General features: G+C 46.8%; 1 pseudogene across 1 annotated transcript; it reads right to left on the bottom strand.

The window, feature by feature from the left end:
- Positions 1–2,397: 2,397 nt before the first annotated feature.
- On the bottom strand, positions 2,398–2,747 carry LOC309836282 (elongin-B-like; annotated as a pseudogene). The gene has a single exon. The product of its transcript is annotated as an elongin-B-like (transcript).
- Positions 2,748–9,554: the final 6,807 nt, after the last annotated feature.

Below are 9,554 nucleotides of genomic sequence, written 5' to 3'. Positions count from 1 at the left end.
ATTATCACTCTTACTTTTTTTTTTAGAATTTTATTCTATTTTATTTTTTATACAGCAGGTTCTTATTTAGTTATCTATTTTATACATGTTAGGGTATATACATCAATCCTAATCTCCCAGTTCATCCCACCCCACCCCCCCGCTTTCCCCCCTTGCCATCCATATGTTTGTTCTCTACATCTGTGTCTCTATTTCTGCCTTGCACACCGGTTCACCTGTACCATTTTCTTAGGTTCCCCATACATGCGTTAATATACGATACTTGTTTTTCTCTTTCTGACTTACTTCACTCTGTATGACAGTCTCTAGGTCCAGCCACGACTCTACAAATGACCCAGTTTCGTTCCTTTTTATGATGGAGTAATATTCCATTGTATATGTGTACCACATCTTCTTTATCCATTCCTCTGTTGATGGGCATTTAGGTTGCTTCCATGACCTGACTATTGTAAATATTGCTGCAATGAACATTGGGGTGCATGTAATCACTTTTACATTTTAATGAAATTGCTTGATTCTGCAATATGGTCTGTATCTCTCTCCTGAAAGCCACCTCTGCCTCACTTACCTCCAATGTCCAAGAACTCTGAGACTCACTTAGTCTAAAGGGGGGAGGTGATGTGTGATGATATTATTGGTTACGCTAAGTGCTTTCCATGTACTTAATCAAGCTATGTTTACATAACTAAGAGGGTCCACTATAGTGACTTTTCCTGAGCAAAGAAAGTCTGCTCCATGCTCTGGTATACATTTTAAATGCCTCTGTGACACCCTATTACCCAAAAGTGTCAGGTGGATTCTACCAACTAATGATGTTATTTAATGAGCTGTTCAACAAGATTCTAGCATGGATTATAAAGGCAGTTTCAATAGCAGTCGTATGATGAATAATTGAAGAACTACCAGTGTTAAACTGAGGGGATCTGGCCCTGCATGACCATAGGCTATACATGAATCACTATGTAATGAAAGGGGACCTCCTGTAAAAATTTACTCTTCCATGGTCTTAGTTCTGAATTGCCTTTCTGTACCTGTACTTCTTACTGCTTCTCCTCTACTCCTGACCCTCTGAGAGAAAAATTTGCTGTTTGATATCTTATTTCTGTCCCCTGTTCTACCTTCTGACTTGATGTTCCATTTCCCCTCAGATACGACTATTACTTTTCCCAGCAAAGACTATGGTCCTCACCTCTGTAGGACTGTATTTGACCGTTTCAGGTAAATACCCCTCCTAGGTAAACTGTGAGACCTTTCAACCAGGTTCTATGTCGTGGAGGTGGAACACTTAGCAGGTTTGGTGCTGGAACTAGATACTGGGAAGGCATGAGCTGACACAGTCCTGCCTTCAAATACCTGGGAGTGGCATTTTTCTTATTCTCTATGGCCCTGAGGGATAGAACAAGGAGCAGTGAGACATTAAAGGGACAGAGGATAGCTTAAAACAGAAACAAAAGGGTATTTGACAGCAGTCGGAGCAGTCACAGCTACATTTCCTTGTCTCTGCAAGGAACTTGAGCAGAGTGGCTAGTCATCACATGGACATGTCGGTAAAGGAGTCACGCATCCATGGGTCATTTACTAGGAGTCTATATGTTCCTTCAGTGCATAGGGTCTCAGATCCTAAACTTTCATGATTCTCTGAGTTAAAAAGAAAAAAGTCAGACATTTGACCCTAAGGAACAATTTGGAGTTAGAACCATTGGGAGGTCACCTACATGTGGCTGCTGCAAGAAGAAAATCAAACGTTGAGATGAGAAGCAATAGAGTTTAAATCTAGGTTGGGAGGGAGGAACCATATCCGCAGAAGGGACCTGGTGAACTGTCTGTGTTTTTCTGTGCCAAATGAAGCAGCTTAGACCTAAAGACTGTCAGCAATTTTTGCCTTCCCACACTGCTGCTCTATAACAATTAGTTTTACTACTCTTTTCACAAGCTATTACTTTAATTATTTCAATTAGATTGTTCACGCACTCAAGTTGTTTACAAGCACTTTTCTTTTTATAGCATATTGATAAACAGGAGAGGGAAACTACCACCTTAGAGAAAGCCAGGAAGTTTTTACTAGGTAGGCCATGGCCCATCGAGGTGGCTCATTCTACTCTGAACCAGAGACCACCCAGCATCCTGGGACCTCCTTAGAGAGGACTGAATCCCTTCCCCTGGGCAGTGCCTAAGTCACAACCATATCTTCTGTGGTCATTGCTCCTTCAGTCAAAGAAAGAGAGCAAAGAACCTACTTTCCATATGCCCCTCTGAGAACAACCACCGAGTAAATACTAAAGGTTAAGGAGAGTTAGTAGTCCACCTCTATTAAAATTTCACATACTTAACATTTCTTTTTTTTTTTTTTTGACACCCAAATCTCTTTTATTGGGGGGGTAGGGCGGTTGCGGGGGCCTCTCACTGCACATCTTGTTCATTGGCGCTGCTTCCTGAGTCCTGTGGCTTTATCACATCTGGCAGCTCGGGTGGGCTGGAGAAGGGCTCGATGCGCAGGGCCTCAAAGGCCTCATCTGCCCTGAAAGCTAGCCCCACAGTGGCTGGGGCCTGAGGCCGTGTTGTCTGGCTGGTGAAGCCACACTCGCCCAATGTCTTTCCGTCATCCAGAAGCTGGTCGTCCTTGTACAGCTGCTGCTCGTCCGGCAGCCGCTTGAGGATGCCCTCGACGATGCGCTTTAGCTCGAACACGTGCTCGACTCCTTGGCGTCCGTGAAGATGGTGGTCTTGTGGCGCCGGATCATGAGGAACACGTCCTGGGGCCGGCGGGCCGGCGTGAGCGTGGAGCCCGGGCCCCACCTCACGGCCCACCGCCCTCGCCGCCCCCGGCCCCGGCCTCCTTGGCATTTCTTAACTTTCTGGTTTGTTTCCTGGTTCCACCTCCTACCAGTTGTGTGGCCTTGAAAAAGTAACTTTTCAAATTCTCAGTTTGCCTATCTGTCAAATGAAGGTAAAGGCACCAAACAGGTAGAGTTCTTTTGAGGATTCAGTGAGTCAGCCTTGGGTGGGCGCTAAGCCTGGGCCAGCAGAGAGTGGCTGTCAGTCGTTAGCCGCTTCTCCTCCCTCTTCTACTCTACCCTCTCAGCCTTTTTTTTTTTTTGGTATGCGGGCCTCTCACTGTTGTGGCCTCTCCCGTTGCGGAGCACAGGCTCCGGACGCGCAGGCTCAGCGGCCATGGCTCACGGGCCCAGCCGCTCCGCGGCATGTGGGATCTTCCCTGACCGGGGCACGAACCCGTGTCCCCTGCATCGGCAGGCGGACTCTCAACCACTGTACCACCAGGGAAGCGCCACCAGGGAAGCCCCCTCTCAGCCTTTTTGAGGGGACAAAATTGAGATTCTTTGGTTCCAAGTTTCAGGGCTCTCTCTTACTTCATTTTTGTTCTTAAGCCTATTCTTTACGTAAGTATGAAAGAGAGAAAGTGAAGTAAGTTGAGAAAACAATCTCTAAGGAACCCTCACTATTCGAATAGTCCTATTGGGACATCTGAAAGACCTCGGGTTCCTTTTCTCTGTGGCTGTTATACTTGTAAAAGTTATGTACACGTGCTATTTTGAATGTGTCCCTCTTCCCCACTTCCTGGGGCCCAACCAGCCCGTGGGACTTCCTACTGCAGGTGCAGCTCCTCAGACCCTGCCCAGTCTCAGAGGATTGGCCCCAGGGCAGGAGACAGGGACAGGGCTGTGAGATTCTGTTAGCCCAAGGCCCTGCATGTCTGTCTAAAACCATATTTTGAGGTTTACTTTGAATACAGCCCAGGACTCCAAAAAGCCCTGCTACTGCGCTCCTAGAGTGCTTCTTTGCTCAGGTATAAATTGCAGTGGAAAAGAAACCGGAGTCACCAACGCAGCTCTTTCTTCACAGTAATCCAGCAAAGCTGGGACATGGGGCTTCGTATAGCAGATCCTAGGGACCCCATCCTTTCTAGGCGATGGGGCTGCTGAATCACCACCAGTGGAGTGTGATTTTTAAGTTTTTTTTCACTAAATCTTTAATAGATTAATAGAAAAAGAAATTTTTTCTCCAGGACTTTTCCTATGACCAGGATCTAGAACAGAGAAAATAGATTTGGTCTATGTTGAATTGAGATGTTTGCCCTTGACCTCATGTATTGTATTGGTCCAATTAAATATGATAACCATATATTATTTTTACCATGATTTAAACACCAAACGAATAACTGGCTATGTAGGTTTTCAAAAGAAGTCTTTGGGCACCATCCAGTGACTATTTTGGCTACAATATAAACAAAACCCAAACGGCCCGCTTAAGTTTTCAAAAGAAGTCTCTGGCACCCTCTTGTGGCGCATCACACAACTGGGAAAACAACAGCTTTGGGATAATGCCTCTTGCCTCAGAATCGTGCAGACATTTGCTCTCCTGTCATAACTGTCAGTGATTCCCTGAAGAAACACAGTGCAGGCAAACTTTTTAATTTGTGTCCATTTGAACTGCAATACAAGACATACCAACAAAGTCCTGCTTTAACTTGAAAAATGGAAATAATGAGAATCACGCCAACGTTTTGACATTTGTTAAGAAGCGCAACATTTTAAAGCTGGCCTGCCAAAGAAAATGTAAGCTACCTTCAGGCCAATGTCATGCGCTGGTACCACTCTGACCAGTAAACAGAAGTGCCCACCGTTCTGGTAACCTTATTGAGTGATTTCTAATCGTTTTATATGTGTTAATAGTTAATTTTCACTAAGAGGTAAGTCTCCCCTATAATCCTCATCTCCAAGGAGAAAACCGAAACACAGAGAGGCAACTGCCAAAGGCCAATGCCAGGCCTGGGACGTGAGACACAGGCATGTGCCGGCCTCCACTCCTGCTTCCTACTACCTCTAACTCTGCTGAGACTCGGGGCATGATTTCAGTGACTACTGTCATCCTGTTTTAATCGTCACTGTTTTTATAGCCCTTTAGCAATGTCACCTAAGTACTTGTTAAACTAAACATATCTCAGTGTTAGCCCAAAAAGTACCTGAGGAATTCCCCTTTTTGAAATGGACTTCAGATTGATAAAATTTGAAGTGCTGTCTAAGCTATATTGATAAAGGGTCGTTTTAACCTCAGAAATGGAAATAAAGGAACTTGCTCCACATTTTCTGCATTTGTTAAGAACCACAAAATTTTAAACCTGGCCAGCCAAGGAACTGGCATAATATCTGTGCTGTTAATATAGGACAGACTCCACAGGACTTCCCAGCTTCAGCACTGTTGACGTTTGGGGCCTGATCATTCTTTGTGGTTGAGGGCTTTCCTGTGCATTACAATATTTAGCAGCATCCCTGGTCTCTACCCAATAGATGCCAGTTGCAACAGTCAAAATGTCTCCATTTTGGGAGGAGGGCAGCGGAAAGGCTCAAATCTTCCTCAGTTGAGAGCCACTGAGATAGAGTACACTCTGAAAATGTTGATACAAAATGGAGAAAATAAAAGCGTCATTAGAGCTGGTATAACTTTAATTTTCCCAAATGGTCCTGAGGCAGGGGAAGAAGAATGGAAACAATGAAAAAAATGCCACTGGCCCAGCTGCAAGATCGGCCCCCAGAAAAATGCCACAAATCTATCATGTTTATACCATCTGCAGACTGAGAACGCACCAACCCCCTTACATTGCATGCTGTGGAAATATCAGTCTTGAGTATGTAAGACTTTCATGATTGCATTGCTGCATCATAAAATGTCACTGTTATGTTTCCAGAAATTCTGAAGAAGACACTCTCATGATTTCCTGACCTTCAGGTTCTCTTTGGGCTCTACCTTTCGACTTAATCTAATATGTCATCTGGTTTTCTCTGCACATTTTTTCTTGAGATATTCTCAGGTAATGATCGTAATTCTTCTCCGTGTTGGTATTAGCTCAAAGATTTAGATCTCCTCCTTCCACATATAGAATCTTCTAAGAGCTTCCAAGGATAACCTCTTCTGTTCCACCATTCTCTATGAATGTCTCAATATCCTAACTTTAATATTTCAACATTTCACCCCCTTCTGCTACCACTTTTAGCCTCTACCTTTTTTTCCATTATCGATATTTTATTCAACCATTCATCACTCATTTGATGATTATATTGCAGGCACAGTGTTAAATGCCAGGGATACAAAATTATTAAGCTGCCCCTTAAGGAGCCCACCTGCCATCTAGTACTAAAGAGGAAACAGAAAAATGACAATGCACTGTATATAGCAAGTGATAGGATGCAGACGTCAGTGAAGGGCTCCAGAAACCTAGAAAAAGAAATAATTCTGTCTTAAGGTAGTCCAAGAAGATTTCTTGGAGAAGGTAGCAATTAATCTGGGTATAGAGGGATGAACAGGAGTTTGCTAGGCAAAGAGCCCCCCAGGCAGAATGAATAACATACACAGAGACCGGATCTGTGAATGAGTCTGAATAGTTTCTATTCTCGCTTTCTAGATACTCCTTCCCAAAGATGGGAGGCTTTTCCCTTCCCCTACGTGCGGATGCACTCCTTGTCAGAAGGACTGCCACCACATCACTGAAGTCAGTTTCTCTAGCCACACTACTATTCTTGCTCCCGGCTCTGCCACTTTCCCCCCACTGCTTCCTCACCCCACTTCTCTCTCCCTTTCTGTTCATATCCTGTTGCCAGAACATGTCATTTCCACCTCTGTCTCGTCCACCCCTCATCTCTTGTCTTATGACCATTATTGATATTCAGACACAACTTACCTCTGTCCTAGAATTGGGCCAAAGCCTCCTGACGGGCCCTTGGCTTGTAGTCTCTCCCCTTTCCAATCTACCTAATCCTAAACTACAATTTAGGGAAACAGTTTAGATTTGGGATCACTTGCTCACGCCCCAGCTTCAGGGCAGGCAGGGAAAACAAGTGTCTAGTATTTGCAGACATTAATGACAGATGAACTCTGCAGCCAGGAACAAGTAGAGATGGCAGTGACATAGCAACCAACGGTCTGGCAACCATGGCTTAAAAATCAGGCCCTGGGACTTCCTGGTGGTCCAGTGGTAAAGAAATCCACCTTCCAATACAGGGGACGCAGGTTCGATCCCTGGTCAGGGAACCAAGATCCCACATGCCGTGGGGCAACTAAGCCCGCGCGCCTCAAAGAGAGCCTGTGTGCCTCAAACTACAGAGTCCAGGCACCCTGGACCCCACGTGCCACAACTAGAGAGAGAGGAAAAAAACCTATATACCACAACTAGAGAGAAAAAAAAACCCCACATGCCACAACTAGAGAGAAGCCCACGTGCCGCAACTAGAGAGAAACCCGAGCAGACCGTGCCGTAACGAAAAGATCCCACATGCCTCAACAAAGATCCCGTGTGCCGCAACTAAGACCTGACGCAGGCAAAAAAAATAAGGAAAATAAATAAATTACATAAATAAATACTAAAAAAAAAAATCAGGCCCCAAGCCTTGAAGACATGGTTCATTTCCTCCCTACTTCCCATTCTCAGTCTTTGCCATGGTCCACCAGGCCCCACATGTTTGGCCCTCACTCCTTGTGCTCCTCGGATGTGACAAGCACTCTCCCACCTCAGGCTTTCTGTGCTTACTTAGCGCTCCCTCCCTTATTTCTTCTAAATCACTTCTCAAATGGTCACCTGGTGGCTGGAAAACTCAGGTGCTGGGAACACGGGAGCCTCGCTGGGGGGAGGGCAAGAGGGCCTGATGGGGTGGCAGGCAGGATGGGAGGGTTATTGGGGCTAACAGGCTGTAGAATGTTCCAGAAATTTGGATAAGTCTCAAAGAAAGGAAGCACGCCTATAGTGAATCAGGTGGGTGGGCTGGGAGCTCCCCCTTCGGACAGTCCCCTCATTCGGGGGGGCTTCAGGAGTGCGGCCGGGCCTTGGGGTCACCCCTCGGCTGCCAGGAGAGGAGAGTCCACGTGCTGCTTTGTGGCTCCCAGTGTAGGGTCTGGGCCCCCCTCCAGAAACTCGGAATCACTGTGTCTCCAGAGGAAGCAAACTGGAGGCCATACCACCCACTGACGACGTGGTTACCAAAAGAAACAAAACACTAATTGAATCGGCCTCCTCTGATGATTAGAAATTAGATTTCACACGTGGTTCCAAATTTCTAGCTGGGAAACGAGTGGCTCTACCCTCCGGAGCCCTGGGGCCTCTCAGCAGCGGCCAGCTGAAGCCCGGTCGAGGCCGTCTGTCAGGCCGACATCTTTGCCACAGTCCCCACCCCTCCCCAGCGCCCGCCACCCAGTTGGCTGCCTTCAGCAGGTGCATTCTTGCGTGGCCCTTGGCTCCTGAATGGGTAGATGGATGGAGGAGGGCAGAAAGGGACAGAAATGAGGCCAGAGATATTTTATTTATTTTATTTTTTCTTTTTTAAAAAAGGCTGCAATCTTTTTAAAGTAAGTTATTTATTTACTTATTTATTTATTTTTGACTGTGTTGCGTCTTTGTTGCTGCGCAGGGGCTTTCTGTAGTTGCGGCGAGCGGGGGCTACTCTACGTTGTGGTACGCAGGCTTCTCATTGCAGTGGCTTCTCGCTGCGGAGCACGGGCTCTAGGTTTGCAGGCTTCAGCAGTTGTGGCACATGGGCTCAGTAGTTGTGGCACACAGGCTCAATAGTTGTGGCTCGCGGGCTCTAGAGCGCAGGCTCAGTAGTTGTGGCGCACGGGCTTAGTTGCCCCGCGGCACATGGGATCTTCCTGGACCAGGGCTCGAACCCGTGTCCCCTGCATTGGCAGGCGGACTCTTAACCACTGCGCCACCAGGGAAGTCCCAAGGCCAAAGATATTTTAGAATTTAGAATAAGAAAAGGTGTCATTTCAAACAGTGGGACAGGAGGGATATCTGAAGAATGGTTGAGGTGGAGCAGCCCCTCGGAGAGCTGACAGCCTCAGGAGCTCGCCCATGGGAGGGCCCAGCATGTGCACAGGGCGGCAGGGGCTCCTTTTCGGTTCAGCCACCTCAGTGCATGGCCCCCACCCCACAATGTCACCTTTCCTGAGAGGTCTCGCCAACTACCCTCTAGAGAATAGCAGTCCCCCATCATTGTCCAGAGTTCTTACCCTACCTACTTATTTATGTATTTGTTTATTTTCTGTCTCCCCTCCCTGACAGCAGGGACTTTATCCATTTTGTCCTCTGCAGTGTTGCCAGGGCCTGAAAGAAGATCTGGCACACAGTCCTGACTGAATAAACACAAGCTGAATACCTGATAGAAGAGTCAAGTTCCCTTTCCTCTCTCCCTAGCATGCTCTATATGTCCCAGCTATGGGATATGAGTGAGACTTTCCTACCTCTAGGTGCTGAGGAAAGGGAGGATTTGACTGGCTTGGAAGCCCCTCCTCTTGGCAGCAGTCATTGGCTCAGAAGTGGGCACCTCCACAAGTCATTGGCTCAGAAGTGGGCACCTCCACAAAGCAAACAGGGCAGACAGTGGTTGGGTCAGGGCTGGGAAGTTGGCCCAAGTTAGTCTGATCCAGCCAAAGCCCCTTCGGCTTTGTGCTTAAGGAACGGGAAGCTCTCCTTTCTCTGCGTGGGCATGACTTGCCTTGATAAGAGTGGAATGGCTGTGGGTACTTTGTTAACAGGAGAAACCCCTGCC

This window comes from Grampus griseus (genome assembly GCF_964374135.1).
Source record: "Grampus griseus genome assembly, chromosome: 1".
Lineage (NCBI taxonomy): Eukaryota > Metazoa > Chordata > Mammalia > Artiodactyla > Delphinidae > Grampus > Grampus griseus.
The sequence above is the reverse complement of the archived record's forward strand: the minus strand, read 5'-3'. Positions and strand labels throughout refer to the sequence as shown.